At 44.4% G+C, this 12,898-nt stretch overlaps 1 long non-coding RNA gene across 1 annotated transcript in view; it reads left to right on the forward strand.

The window, feature by feature from the left end:
- Positions 1-11,672, forward strand: part of LOC110399974 — a 51,583-nt gene extending 39,911 nt beyond the window's left edge. The window contains exons 4-5 of the long non-coding RNA XR_002439500.1: positions 9,901-9,971; positions 10,460-11,672. This is a non-coding gene — a long non-coding RNA (uncharacterized LOC110399974). The remainder of the gene's footprint in view (positions 1-9,900; positions 9,972-10,459) is intronic.

Here is a 12,898-nt window from a genome sequence, read left to right on the forward strand (position 1 = left end):
GCGGGCTGGGGAGCAGCACTGCGTTCCGCTCTGTCCCCGCTCCGACAGCTCGTGCTGCAAGCCTGGTACAACGGGACAAGAAGCCAAGAGCATCCTCCTTGCCCCGTGGCTGACTGGTTAAGGTTATAGGTGCCCAGCCCTGGCAAATGGCACAAATAATATTTGTTTCAAACTTGCGTTGTGGACAGGCATTTGTACTTCAGAATCGACTGTTTGATCATTCTCAGTGTGTCTCAGCCTTTGGATTCACCAGTATTGAGGAACATCCGAAGGCAGAGAGTGTGTCTGCGAGCTCCCAAAGCCATCTCTCACCCAGCTGGGTGTGCTGGGTGTGGGTAAGAGCGCTTTGCAGTGACCACCTGCAGCCATCTGACCGGCACACGCAGCCCCAGGTGCCTGCTGACAGGTAGCTACTCTGCGGAGTGGATGCCGAGCCCCTCAATGCAGGCATTCCCTGCTGCAAGGCTGCTTGCTCCGAGGTGTTAGAGGTGTGCATTCCTCCGAGCAGATGCTCAGTACCCAAGTGCCTCACTTCAGAGGAACTGCCTGTGCACACCCCGGGGACAGTCAGGGCCTGGTCGGCTCAGGGCAGGGTCAGAGATTGGCCTGACGCTGATTGACGCTGGCATCCATCCTTTGACAGTGAAGTCTGTTTATCACACCACTGTCCCAAATGATTGCTCAGCCTTGCTCCTTCCTTAGAATCACAGTCAGAATATCCCAGGTTGGAAGGGATTCTTGAGTCCAACTTTTGTCCTCACACAGCACCCCCCAAACCCTGTGTCTGAGAGCAGTGTCCCAGTGCTTCCTGAGCTCCAGGATTGAGAGCCACCATGCCCACCGCCCTCTGGTGCAGACCCTTACCCCAGTCCCCCTCCCCTGCCACAGCTCCATGCCGTTCCCCCGGGCCCTGTCGCTGTCGCAGAGAGCAGAGCTCAGCGCTGCCCCTCGGCTCCCTGTGAGGAGCTGCAGCCGCCATGAGGACTGCCCTCAGCCTGCCCTGCTCCGGGCCCAACAGACCCAGGGAGCTCAGGCTCCTCACACACCTCTCGCCCTCCAGACCCTTCACCATCTTTGTAACCCTCCTTTGGTTCAGATGCCTGCATTATCATCATTACTGACATCAATTTCCTATAGCAACAGTTGTGTACCTTGCACATCTTGCAGCCAGTCCTGGACAGTGGTGCCCACCCCCGGGCACACCTCTGAGCTCTGCTGCCTCTCATCCTCTCTCGGTGCCACAGGATCTCTGCTCAGCAAATGTCAGCATTTGTCTCAAAAATCGCGGTGTCAGAGACCTGCTCTGTTTCCGCTCTGTAAATTCTACAGAGGAATTTCTCTCCTTGTCTCGTAACAGAAAGAGGCACGCTTAGACCATATGTTCTTGGTAGCATATGGCAGAGTCCTTGCCAAGTCAACAAAAGCAGCTGATTCAGATGTGGGGGACACAGATGTTAAAAGGTCTTGCAGGAAAGTTACTTGTGAACGCTAAGGAAGTAATACAGATGGGTTCTGTATCTGATGGAGTGCAAACAGAGAAGTGAATGGGTTGCTTTGTTTTGCTGCAGCTGATAGTTAGCCACATACTTAGCAGAGTTAATAAAAAAGGTCAGCCAGTAGGTGAAAATAAAAGGAAAATTCAGGGGACTAGCTAAGAGTCATAAGCTAAATGTTGCTGTGAGTGTGTGCCTTGCTAAGAAACAGGTGAGGGCATTTCACCAAAATTAGCATGGGCTGATAGGCCAAAATCTGCCTGAGCTGCTTCTGCAGGAGCAAAAGCCGTGGGTGTAGCATCTGGCTGCAGAGATGAGTGTGGACTGAGAAGGGAAGCATCCAAGTGATTGATTTTACTTGGCTGGATATTGTACCTTTCTTCTTAATTAAATTGTTGTCCGTGCTAGGCAGATTTTAGCCTCTTATAGCTGTAAGGATTGCTGGGTGGGTGGGTTATTTGGCACAGCAGCCCTGGGATTCAGGTTTTGTTGTTACACAGCACTGTGCCATGGCTGCAACCGTGAGGCGATATGGCTCACAACTTACATTGTTCTTAGCCGTGTTTCAGACCAGAATGGTTTGTGGAAATGCTCATCTATGGAATACTGCTCAGCAAAAATCTTAATAAGCTCTATTGGGTCTTCACTCACTTCTTTGTCTTGAAAATTGGCTGATTCTAGACCAAACAGAAAATTAGTAGGTGGATCAGAAACGTTGGCGGAGGTGATCTGTTTTGCCTGCTCTTCACATGAGGATACTGGTAACAGCTCTGCCCAAGATTACAGAATCATAGAATATCCAGAGTTGGAAGGGACCCATAAGGATCATGGAATCCAACACCTGATGGGGAGGTGTGCTCCTTGCGGGCTGTCCCCAGGCTGCAGAGCTGCCTCCTTGCCGTGCTGCAGGGATAGCTGGGGTTGTTCAAAGCAGCACCACTGTAAGGATGTCATTGTTACTCACTGTATAAACAAGTAGGTATCTCTGGTATATCAGGAAATAACACGTCTTGCGGTGAGCCTTAAATTGGCTTTACAACTTGTTTTCTGAGTATCCCTCAAAATTTAGCAGATCACCTGAACAGAAAAGATTTATGAGCTGAAACGTTTGTTCTGGATGAGGTATTCCAGAAGGCTGTTACTGATGAACCTGCAGATAGGCAATGTGTATGGCACGTGTCTAGAGCTTTATTTCTAAGCAGGAGTCCAAGCTCTCTGCTGGAGTCATTTCAGATTGAGTCATAAGAAATCTCTGTCAATAAGAGCAGCAGGCACGTGGAGTCCTTCAGTATTCCAATTTGAGATAGATTATGACTAATCTACCACCATGACTTCCATAGCTTGATGTTTCACTCAAAAGCAGAGTACTAGGGCTGAGCAGCCTGGAAACTCCCTGTCTGAATGTCCTGTTCGAGATGCACAAAACACTTCAGATAAGAGCAAAAAGGTCTCAGGTGAGGATTCTCAAGTAAGGACTCTGCAAACTGCAGCCAGAGGCATAGATGGAGATGTTTGGCTTCATGCTTTGCTCAGAATGGTGGACTTTTTTTTTTTTTTTTTATCAACAGCACACCAAAAAAAAAAAAAGAGCCACTAATACAACTGGACACCACGTTTCAGAAAACTGAAAATGCAGAGCCTTTAAGAAAGCATCACATATCTGTACACAAACAGTCTGATCTCATGCTGACCGCTATATTGGTGCAGGAATTGTATGGTGTGTATAGCTCAGCCACGTCATCTGCTCACTGGAGATACAGTAGTAACATGGGAATTGTTTGATATATAAATATACATCCTATGAACTTTAATGGAAAGTACAAAGCATTAATAAGAAAACAGATGGCTCAGTTTACTGGCTAAATGGAGAAAAGCTTTTAAAACCTGCATGTTGAAATCACATTGCACGTCTCGGCATTCACAAAGCACATACTCAGATTTCCAAATTTCCGATTTTTTAAATCTGAAGGAGGCCCCACAAGCTAATTTCAGTGCAGTTTTGTTTTTCCTTTATTTTTCTGTGCGGGTTGCAACCCTGCCTTAAGTCAGGGAGTGTCTCCGGCTGTGAACACACCAAAACCACTTTAATGTCTGTGATCTATATGCAGAGAAAAGAAAAATTCAATACAGAACAAAGGCAACAGAGAAGATCTGGGATTTTTTAGAACTAATCACTTTCTTAATATATTTTGAACGGGTCGGCTAAATTATGATGTACAAAGTAGGCATTCTTTGTTGAACATTCCCTGTTCCTGAGCCAGATAGATAGAGCTCTAAGTAGACAGCTCTCTGATGTAAGATCTAGCGAGCTCTGTCCACTGAGCAAGATAACCTTGCCGTACTTCATTAGGAATCAGGAGAACAAATTAGTCTATCACAGCATCTTTTTTTTAATTGCTGCAGTGGTCATCATTCATTAGTATTTACAGGCCTCCACCTAGTGGATGAACTGCTGCTCTGTACTCGAGGCTGCAGTGCCCTAAATGCCTAGAATCTGGTTTGCTGTGCAAGGTTTGCTAGTAAATCTCAGTCAAGAAACAAAAAACAAAACAAAGAAAAGAATTGCCAGAACAGAGTGCTGGAACAGCATCTGCTGGGAGTGTGAGGCAGCTCCAACAGGGAGAGCAAAGGCAGCATTAGAAGTGCTAGCATTTTTTAGCCATACAAAGAGCTCCCTGGGACCGTGCCAGGAATGCATTCCCCCCACTTCAAGAGTTTAGCTGGCTGCTCAAGGCCAGCTTGCTGATAAGAGCAGTTGCAAAGAGAGAACTGGAAGAAGCGAATCCATCATTCAGGGTTTCGGTCACTGTAGGATGCATCGGCAGGACGGGGCAGATGTGGGATGGAGAGTTTCTGGAGAGCGTTAAGTTTCATCCGCTATCTGATCAACGTTGGCGTGCACGTATTTGCACAGTGCTGCAGGGAAATATCCCATCTGTAGCAGCAGCTCTGACTCACGTTCACATGTGAATTTGGATAGGACAGCTGAAGTGATTACTGCTCATACCTCTCAACTTTGTCTCCTGCAGCATCCTACCCCCACTCCAGGGACACGGAGTGAAACATCTCCGCTACAGTGCAGTCCTCAGCCTGCAGGTTGATGAACTAATTTCCTTTTTAAATCAGAACGGAGGATTGCAATCTGTAACTCGATTAGATATTATCTTCTTCAGCCATCCTGCTGGAGGATCAATAATGCCTGACAAGGCAGAGGGGAAACTTGGGACTTCTGCTCAACGGGCTGACTCAGAGCTGCGTCTCCAGTGTTCCTGAATCAGACTGAACCCTGGATAATGCATAAAATCTGTTGTTCATTGCAGCGCCAGGGCAATAATTCCTTCCCAAAGTAATCAGTTTTCTGAAACACAAGATGAGGTTACGCTTATCTTAGCTCACAGAACTGCTGTTACTCTAACTGGTGGTAGCAGTCTAATTTCCCCCTGAATCCTGGACTCCACGAGCTGAAAAGATCGTTTTGAATCTTTAACTTGCTTTAACTAGAACAAGACTGTTTACTTTTCCTATTGTTTATATTTAACTAGATTTGTGTCTCAAAGTGTGTATTACACATTTTCTCATCTCCTGCTGTATTCTTGTATTTTATTTTATTTTAGGCTGTTCATCTGTTCTCTATACTTCAGCGGTTTAAATGTCACATGTACTAAACAAATTACGCACAGTGCAAAGCAGAAATCCAATGGATCTGATTCCTGGAGGGTAACACCAGCATGGAAAGATCCTCGCTAAGCCTTCAGAAAGCAAAACCCCCCTTCTGTTCACCAGTGCTTGAATGTGGCCGGGCAACCAGCTAGAACAGATCACTGCCAGGCTTCAGCAGCTCCTGAGCTGCCAAGAGGCTGCTTTGGCAAGGTGAGCATGCTGGAGGCACAGCACAGCCAGCCGCCCTGCTTGCCCCTTCCGTCCCACAGAACATTTTCAGATTTCTTATCTGTTGGTGATCTTTACCAAGAAGGAATTTTTTGTTGTTTCTGTCTGCGCTTGGAAAGAAGTTGAGTATTGTCCTGGAATAATCCCATGCTTGGGGCAGGCACTGGGAATGTGCTTCATGTCATCACAGACTCATAGAATGGCTTGGGTTGGAAGGGACCTCAAGGACCATCAAACTCCAGCCCCCCTGCTGCAGGCAGGGCCGCCAACCTCCGCAGCTAATACTAGACCAGGCTGCCCAGGGCCCATCCAACCTGGCCTTGAACACCTCCAGGGACGGGGCATCCACAGCTTCTCTGGGCAGCCTGTTCCAGGACCTCAACACTCTCATAGTAAAGAACTTCCCCCAATGTCTCTTGGCTGTTACACCAATTACAGACAACCTTTATCTCTACCAAAGCAGTTGAGCTCCGTACCATGCGATCACTGCATGTGCATTTTCTGTGTCTTCTGTCTTGTCTGAGAATTTTCCTATAAAAATAGTACCATGAAGAGTTTGGTTTCAAGAAGTCTGCAGGTCCTGATGAGAGAGTATTTTCTTGAAACTTCGCTGGGCCCCTTTAATAGCTGCTTTGCAGCTTTAGCCTGGTTCCAGAGAAAAGTGCCTGTCCCTGCTGTCTGCCAGTCACTGCTGAGAGGCTTCAATTCTGTGGTCACTCTCACTTCAGTCTGAGCAGGAGGAAAGTTTCAAATGCAATTGCATCCCTATACACTCCTTGAAAATCAACAGCTGGGCAGAAGCCCCCAGGAACATCACCCAAAGGATAGACAAACAGAAGGCAGCTGCAGAACAGCTGGTTGCTGGTAATTAGCATGGGCATGGCCCTGCCTTGAAATAAGGTGGTTTTGCCCAGTGAAGATGTGAACACAGCAGTTTGGGAGAGATTAGAAATGACCACATAATCTTCTCCTGTTGAGAAGCACAGGCATATTTGTAATGTTAATGATGTTTGTAAGGGTTATGTCATACTGTAAGGTAAGCGTGCTCTGTGTGTATATTTGATGAGTTTATTTTCAGGACATCAAAAGATGCTGATGAACATATGCGCAAAAGGCTCGCTCCGAATTTGCTTACTTAAGTCTATCCTGAATTAGATACAAATTTTTGCTCTTGAAAATTGTGTGCTAAGCCTTCACCCTCCAGTGCTTTGATCAATGGGAGCAGAAAGTTCTGTGACTGAAGATCTACATATTTTACCACGCTTTCTAGCTCCATGTCTTCACTGGGAGTGATGCCAACTCCAAACATCCACGAAGAACTTACAAGAGAGGGAACTGAATACACAGGGTTGGCAGTTACACCCAGCAGGCAGTGAGACCTGATACTGCATGGCACTGGGCATTTCAGATCCCAGCAGAGCAACAAACAGCTCAAAAATCTGTTCTTGCATGACTGAGCCCTGCTGGGCCCAGGCTCCCTTGTGCTGAGCACACGGTGTGGGATGCTGTAAGCTAGTGGTGTCTAGCCAAGTGTATGTTGTGTCATTTTCTTTCTTCTCTGACATGAAAGCAGCTAGATTTCCCAGGAGAAAATACATTTGGAGAATTTCAGGTTGCAAGATTATACACACCTGCTCCTTAAAGACTATCCTGGTGAATTTTACACAGAATCCCTCTTATGCTTTGATAATACACAATTGCCTATGCATGCAGTTCCTCCTTTTGCCTGTTCCAGGACTGAAGCCTGAGAAACAAAACCTTTTTAAGAGCTCTTGATGCAAAGCTGATGAGAGCACAGCCCCCTGTTGTACCTTCTTAGCACGGTGCATTCATACGAAGTTTTGTTTCAACTGCATGACTAATGAGAGCATAGAGCAGACACAGGAACCTAATTCAGTATCTTGTTCATCATCATTTATGATAATAAACAAAAATGTTGAATGGTTATGAAATATGCACAGTGGAAAAATATATTTTAAAAATAAATCAAGTCTTATGTCAGTAGTTTGAAATAACTTGTATTTTGGTTCTGAATGGGCAAATAAAGGCCTATCTTATACAGCTCTGCACTGTGTGATTGGTACAATACTTCCTTGAACTGCAAGAAAAGCTTGGGGTGATTTTGCTAAGCAGATTCAAGAAAATCATTGTGCAGCCCAGGTGGTGGGAAATCTTCAGCAGACGGAAGTTACAGCAGCTGTGCATCTTAGGGTTTGCTTTGCAAACATAATGTAATGGTTGTAGGTACACCTACAAGAAACTGTTGGAATCGGAGTCCTGTGACCTCATGTCCAGAGTCATCCAGAGCTAAAACGTGCTCATCTTGTTAAGATTCCCATAGCTGCACAGGAGTGAAAGCAACATTAGGATCTTGTCCGTCCTTCATTCATGCACATCAGGCAGATGACTTCTGGGGAGATGTCCCTGTGACTGTATTTCCCCAGATGGTTTTGCTCAGTGTAACGCCAAGACCCTGGGAACACGGTGATCGAAAGCAACTCCAAGTAAGACAAAGCTACAGTCTTCAAAGTTCCTTTTTGTTAGCTTCAGGAAAGCAGAACTACATCAGCCTATTTATGCATTTAGCTCGATGATTTTGTCAGATCACATTTTGCTCCTGTTAGCCCTGTGGGATCACATCCAAGGTTTTTTCGGGGTTTAGACTATGATCAAACAGGAACAGCGTGGCGTGACAGAAGGTTTTCTTTTATTTTAGGATATGTGTGTGTTTTCTTGTTGCAAACTAAGAGTTGACAAATAGATGACAAATTCTGGTTGGCATTTGAACTAAACTTCCATTAAGCTGGCAGCATCTTTATGTTTATTTTTGGTGGCATGACCTTTAGATGTGTGAAGGCTCTAGATGCTTCCTGATTAAGTTATACGTACACATAGGAAACACTTTCAGCTCTGAGGAATTATGTGGGAACGATTAATTAAGGTATCTTCTGCCTTCTCACAGCCTCCTGCTCAGTCCATGAGATCACCAGGGATAGAGGGCAGCATCTGTATAAAACTTAAGGCTCGAATGCAGTTTGCTTTCCTTTACTCACCACTCCTAGTTCTGGCTGACATTGCAGCCAGGTGTTTCAGAGCAGCTAATTGGGCCAATGAGCTACATGAAAAGAAAAGTTGACTCTTCTGGGTTTGGCCTATAGGTAAGACTTCTTCCTCTAGGAAAAAAGTTAGCTGGTCTCAAAATAAAAGAGCATTTCAGTGCAGCAAACTGAGCCCTCTTTGTGTTTTTTTCTTTAATTTTTAATCATTTAACTGTTCAGTTCCATGCACTTATGTGCCACTGTTAATTAGCTTGCATTGTGCAGCTCCCATCCGGACTTGGCTCTGATCTCCTGCTGTGACATGCTTCTGTGTATGCTTATACATGTGTACCCATCAGCTGCAAAATTCACATAGCTCGAACTGTTAGCCTTGTGACTATAAGACCTCAACCTTAAAGCTAAGTCAGATAAAACCTAAATACATTTCATTCACATTTCATTCATGCAGCATTGGGATTTTGGGTGAGGAAAAAAAAAAAAAAGAGGCCAGGAGTGGAAAGCATGTTCGCAGGACATGATCTGAGTTCACAATTCTTTCCTGGTTTTACTCTGTAACTCTGTGATAAGTTCCAGTTAGGGGTCTGCCTGAAGGCAGCAGTCACGAGGGGTCCTCGGAATTTTGTTTCTGGTGTTTCCAATACACATCTAGAACTTCTGTATTTGTAATTGTTTTGAGTGTCACTGCACCTGCTGTTTTTTAAAAGGATAATTTGATCAGCAGATGACAAAGCATACCAACTAGATTCAAAAGAGGCTGGATTCCTAAGACTAACCCTCCTGCTGTTGAAGTGAGAGAGAGGAAAGATTGAATTAAGCCTTGTTTGCTCCTCACGATTCTCAGCAGGCTCTGGGCAGGCTGTTCTGTGTCTCTCAGCACTGCTCCACAATATGCAAGACGTCACAGCCCCTCAGAGGGGCTTTCATTGCCCACATCGAGCCAGTTGCCCTGCCAGGGCAGCTTTTCCCACCATGCAGGTAGCAGCAATGGTCTAAGGTAATGATTAGGAACTTGGAAACTTGCTGTGCCTTCATTTCCTCCATAAATCTGTAAAATGAAGTTCTATGGAACTAAAAAAGAAAGATTTTTATTTTAGAGATGAGAAAAAAACAAGTTAGCAAACCATCTCTGCAAGATTTCACTGCTACCATCTAACTTCCAGACTTGCTGTATGTAGTTAAGAATAAGGTATGCAAGCTAACAAGATTTATAAAGACAAGCTGTGCTTACAAAGAGATAAATGAAGAGGCAATTCCAAAACAAATCCTTGCTCAAGTCTATAGTTAGTAAAAACTGTTTGCAGGGAATGTTCTTGTCCCATCGGCTGTCCACTGGAACAAGGAGAGATAACAGATAACTGAGTGACCACAGATTAAAAATGTTGTCTTGATTTCTCATTTAGCTCTGTTATAATTTGATGGCTTTTTCATTTCATTCCAAACAATTTATGCCTTTTTCTCAGTCATAGGTTTGCAGAAAGAGAGGAGTGCTGACTTGGAGCATCCCTGAGATGTTGTGTGCTACCAGCTTCAGGTGAGAATTGCTCTATCTTACTTGAAAATATCACGATGGATCATACAACGTTGGGTCCATCAGCCAGATATCAGCTGTAAATAAGTTAACAAAAAGGCCAGTTAGGATCCAGTGCCTAAGTAGTTACATGGAAAATTAGTCAAGTGTCTAGACCTTATGTCATGTTTTGGTCAATAAAAATAGCTCCAGATGTAAAAGGGGCTGCTGTACTTAATTAATTATTGTCTTTATGTAACACTAAATGATAGTCTGTTCAGTAAATTAATGCTATGTAAAGGCATAAAGGTATCTAACAGATTATGATTTACTCAAAAAGTAATTGTTAATGGGAAAATATAATTTAATAACGGTGTTCCCACAGAAGAGTTCTTGGGCTCAGTGCTGTCCAGTGTTTCAAATATTGTGTCACTCTTTACACCTACTAGAACTTGGTTTTTAGTATGTACTTTGAGAATGCATCTAAGCTAGCTCCTAATGTCCCTCTACAGTGCTTCCAGCCTTGAATGTGGATGGAATTAAGTCTCGTGCCATACCCACTTGTTGTCCACAAGTTGCTGGGACCTTGTATGTCTCTGACAGTGAAAGGACGATACTGCTGAAACACACGTGTGTAAAGTGGCCAAAGACTGACAGAAAGGTAGAGTAAAAGAAAACTTTGAGAGTCATTTTTTTCCAGATTAAATTGTTTGATCTGGCACTAATACATCACTCAGGCAAGCTTCAGTTAAAGTCGGTTCTGCTCTCTTTTTATGTGCCTCCTACTGCCTCTGAATAAATCTTACACCCTTCTCCACTGAGCAGTATTCAAATACTCCCTGTTCTGAGGCCTCTGCCAGCCTAACATGAACTTGAAAGCTGAAACTCAAGAAATAATTTTTCCTGATTTTTTTAAAAATTAATTATTTTTATTGCTGCATTGAGCAATAATGCTTGCACTGCCAGGGAGTTGGCAGTTGTGATGGGGATGCACGTTATCGATGTTGGGTGGTAATGGGCAATCCAACGCCATTTCTGTGTCTCATAGCTGCTGCATCATTTCATGTAGCAATAAACACTGCAAACTCTCATAACTTTCAGAGAATGCCTATGATTTATGGCTTATAGCCCAAATAACCAAACACATAAATAAATAATTTCACCTTTCAGTCTGGAAATATATGTATATAACTCTATGTATCATCTGTATACCCAGACCTATATAACTTCTGGCATGACCTTTCTCGTGTTGCTTTTTAAAAAGCTTCTATAGCTGAAAAAATGGGCAAGGTTGGGAGAAAAAAAAATCATGGAGAAAAACAAGGTTTAAAAGGCAAGAAATGAGGACAGTTTGTGTAAGATTTTATTTGTGCAGGATATGTCTAAGGGGAGAGGGGAATAACGTTGTGTGCTGTTTTGATTGGTTTTGGAGATAGCTGGTCATTTTGCATATGGCAGAATGTTTAAATATTTTGGTAACATTTTTACAAAACTTCATGTCTCCGAAAGGGAAGATTCCTTTTTTGCTGTAAATGAAATGGCTGTTCTCAGAGAAGTGTATGAGATCACGTTTGTCGATGTGTATTCCAGTTTCATTCACCTTCTAGCCCACAGACTTTACTAGGAGGCGTTGCTGATCTGCATATATTGTGACAAGGTTTCGGTATATCAGAGTGGATCACACAAATGTAGTGCCTAATCCAGAGGACACAAAGCAGTGCAGACTCCTGCTGGTTCATTTGCAGCTCCTATGCAGGCACAACACTGGAATTTGCCCCTGCGGGTGGTGCCCAGCAGCTCTGCCTGCAGATAGCTGTGGTTCTGCATATGCAGGCTCTTCATGTGCAATCTTCAGCTATGCAAAACCCACAGCAGGACTATTCCAGTAGCCCCTTATGTATTCCAACTTCTGTGTTTCCAGTACATTGTAAAGAGCTGCTTAAAGCCCCTGTCCCACATACACTCCTAAGACATACGCTGCCAGAGCAGCCTCTTTCAGAAAGATGTGCCTGGCAACAGCCTTCGGTGTTTAAGTTAAAGAAGGGAAAACATTACGGTGCGAGCAGCAGGCATGAAGATATCTTGTCTGATAAGTATATAGGCAGTTTTCTTCACAGTGTTACTATTTTGGAAGAGGGAGAGCATTCGCTAGTACTTGAATGTTCAGTGTGTACACAAATTCAATTTCTTCCACAGACCAATGATCGTTCTGCCTGTGAGGAACCCATACTGTGCCCAAACAGAGCTATTCTGATCTGTTTCCTAATTAAAAATTCCTAATTTAGCATGTCACTAGCTGAAGAAAAATGAAAGTTACCAGGAAATTTCTTCCATTAAGCTTTTTACTTTTTTTTATGATAACACTTCAGTGGTGTGAGCATGGATTTTTTGTTTGATGTCAAAGATTTTTTTCCTCAGAAGTTTTCTGGGAATAACAGAAAAGCAATGCAGTGAGCTGAAAACTGATTTCAGCAGGCTAAAATGTATTTAAGACACGTGACAGCAGCTTGTTAGCTGTTCATGCGCTCACCTTGATGGGAAGAATGCATTTCAATGCAGCATCACGGAATGATGGGATCACAGAACCATGGGACGATCGAGTCAGAGGATCAGAGAACCATGGGATCACAGAGTCCTAGGCTGTTTTTGCCCAGCATAACCTGTTTTCCTGTCAGTGTGAATTACGTGTTGGGTGACAACACTGCTGGCTCTGGGGAGTTCTGCTGTGGCCTTCACCACAGGCCGCAGCGTGGGCCAACCCCTCCCAGAAAGGAAGCACTTCCACACGGCCCCCAGAGACCTTGGCTCGATGCTGAAATTGCCAAAAAGCGGTGATAATATCCAGTTATCTGCCTTGGAAGCTCGGCTGAGGCCCCTCAGCAGCCTTTGGGCACAGCAGCCTGCCTGTGGGACCGCAGCGAGGGACGGCCATGTGTGGGAGGAGGGGTTGG

Source organism: Numida meleagris, chromosome 5 (assembly GCF_002078875.1).
Source record: "Numida meleagris isolate 19003 breed g44 Domestic line chromosome 5, NumMel1.0, whole genome shotgun sequence".
Taxonomy (NCBI): Eukaryota; Metazoa; Chordata; class Aves; order Galliformes; family Numididae; genus Numida; species Numida meleagris.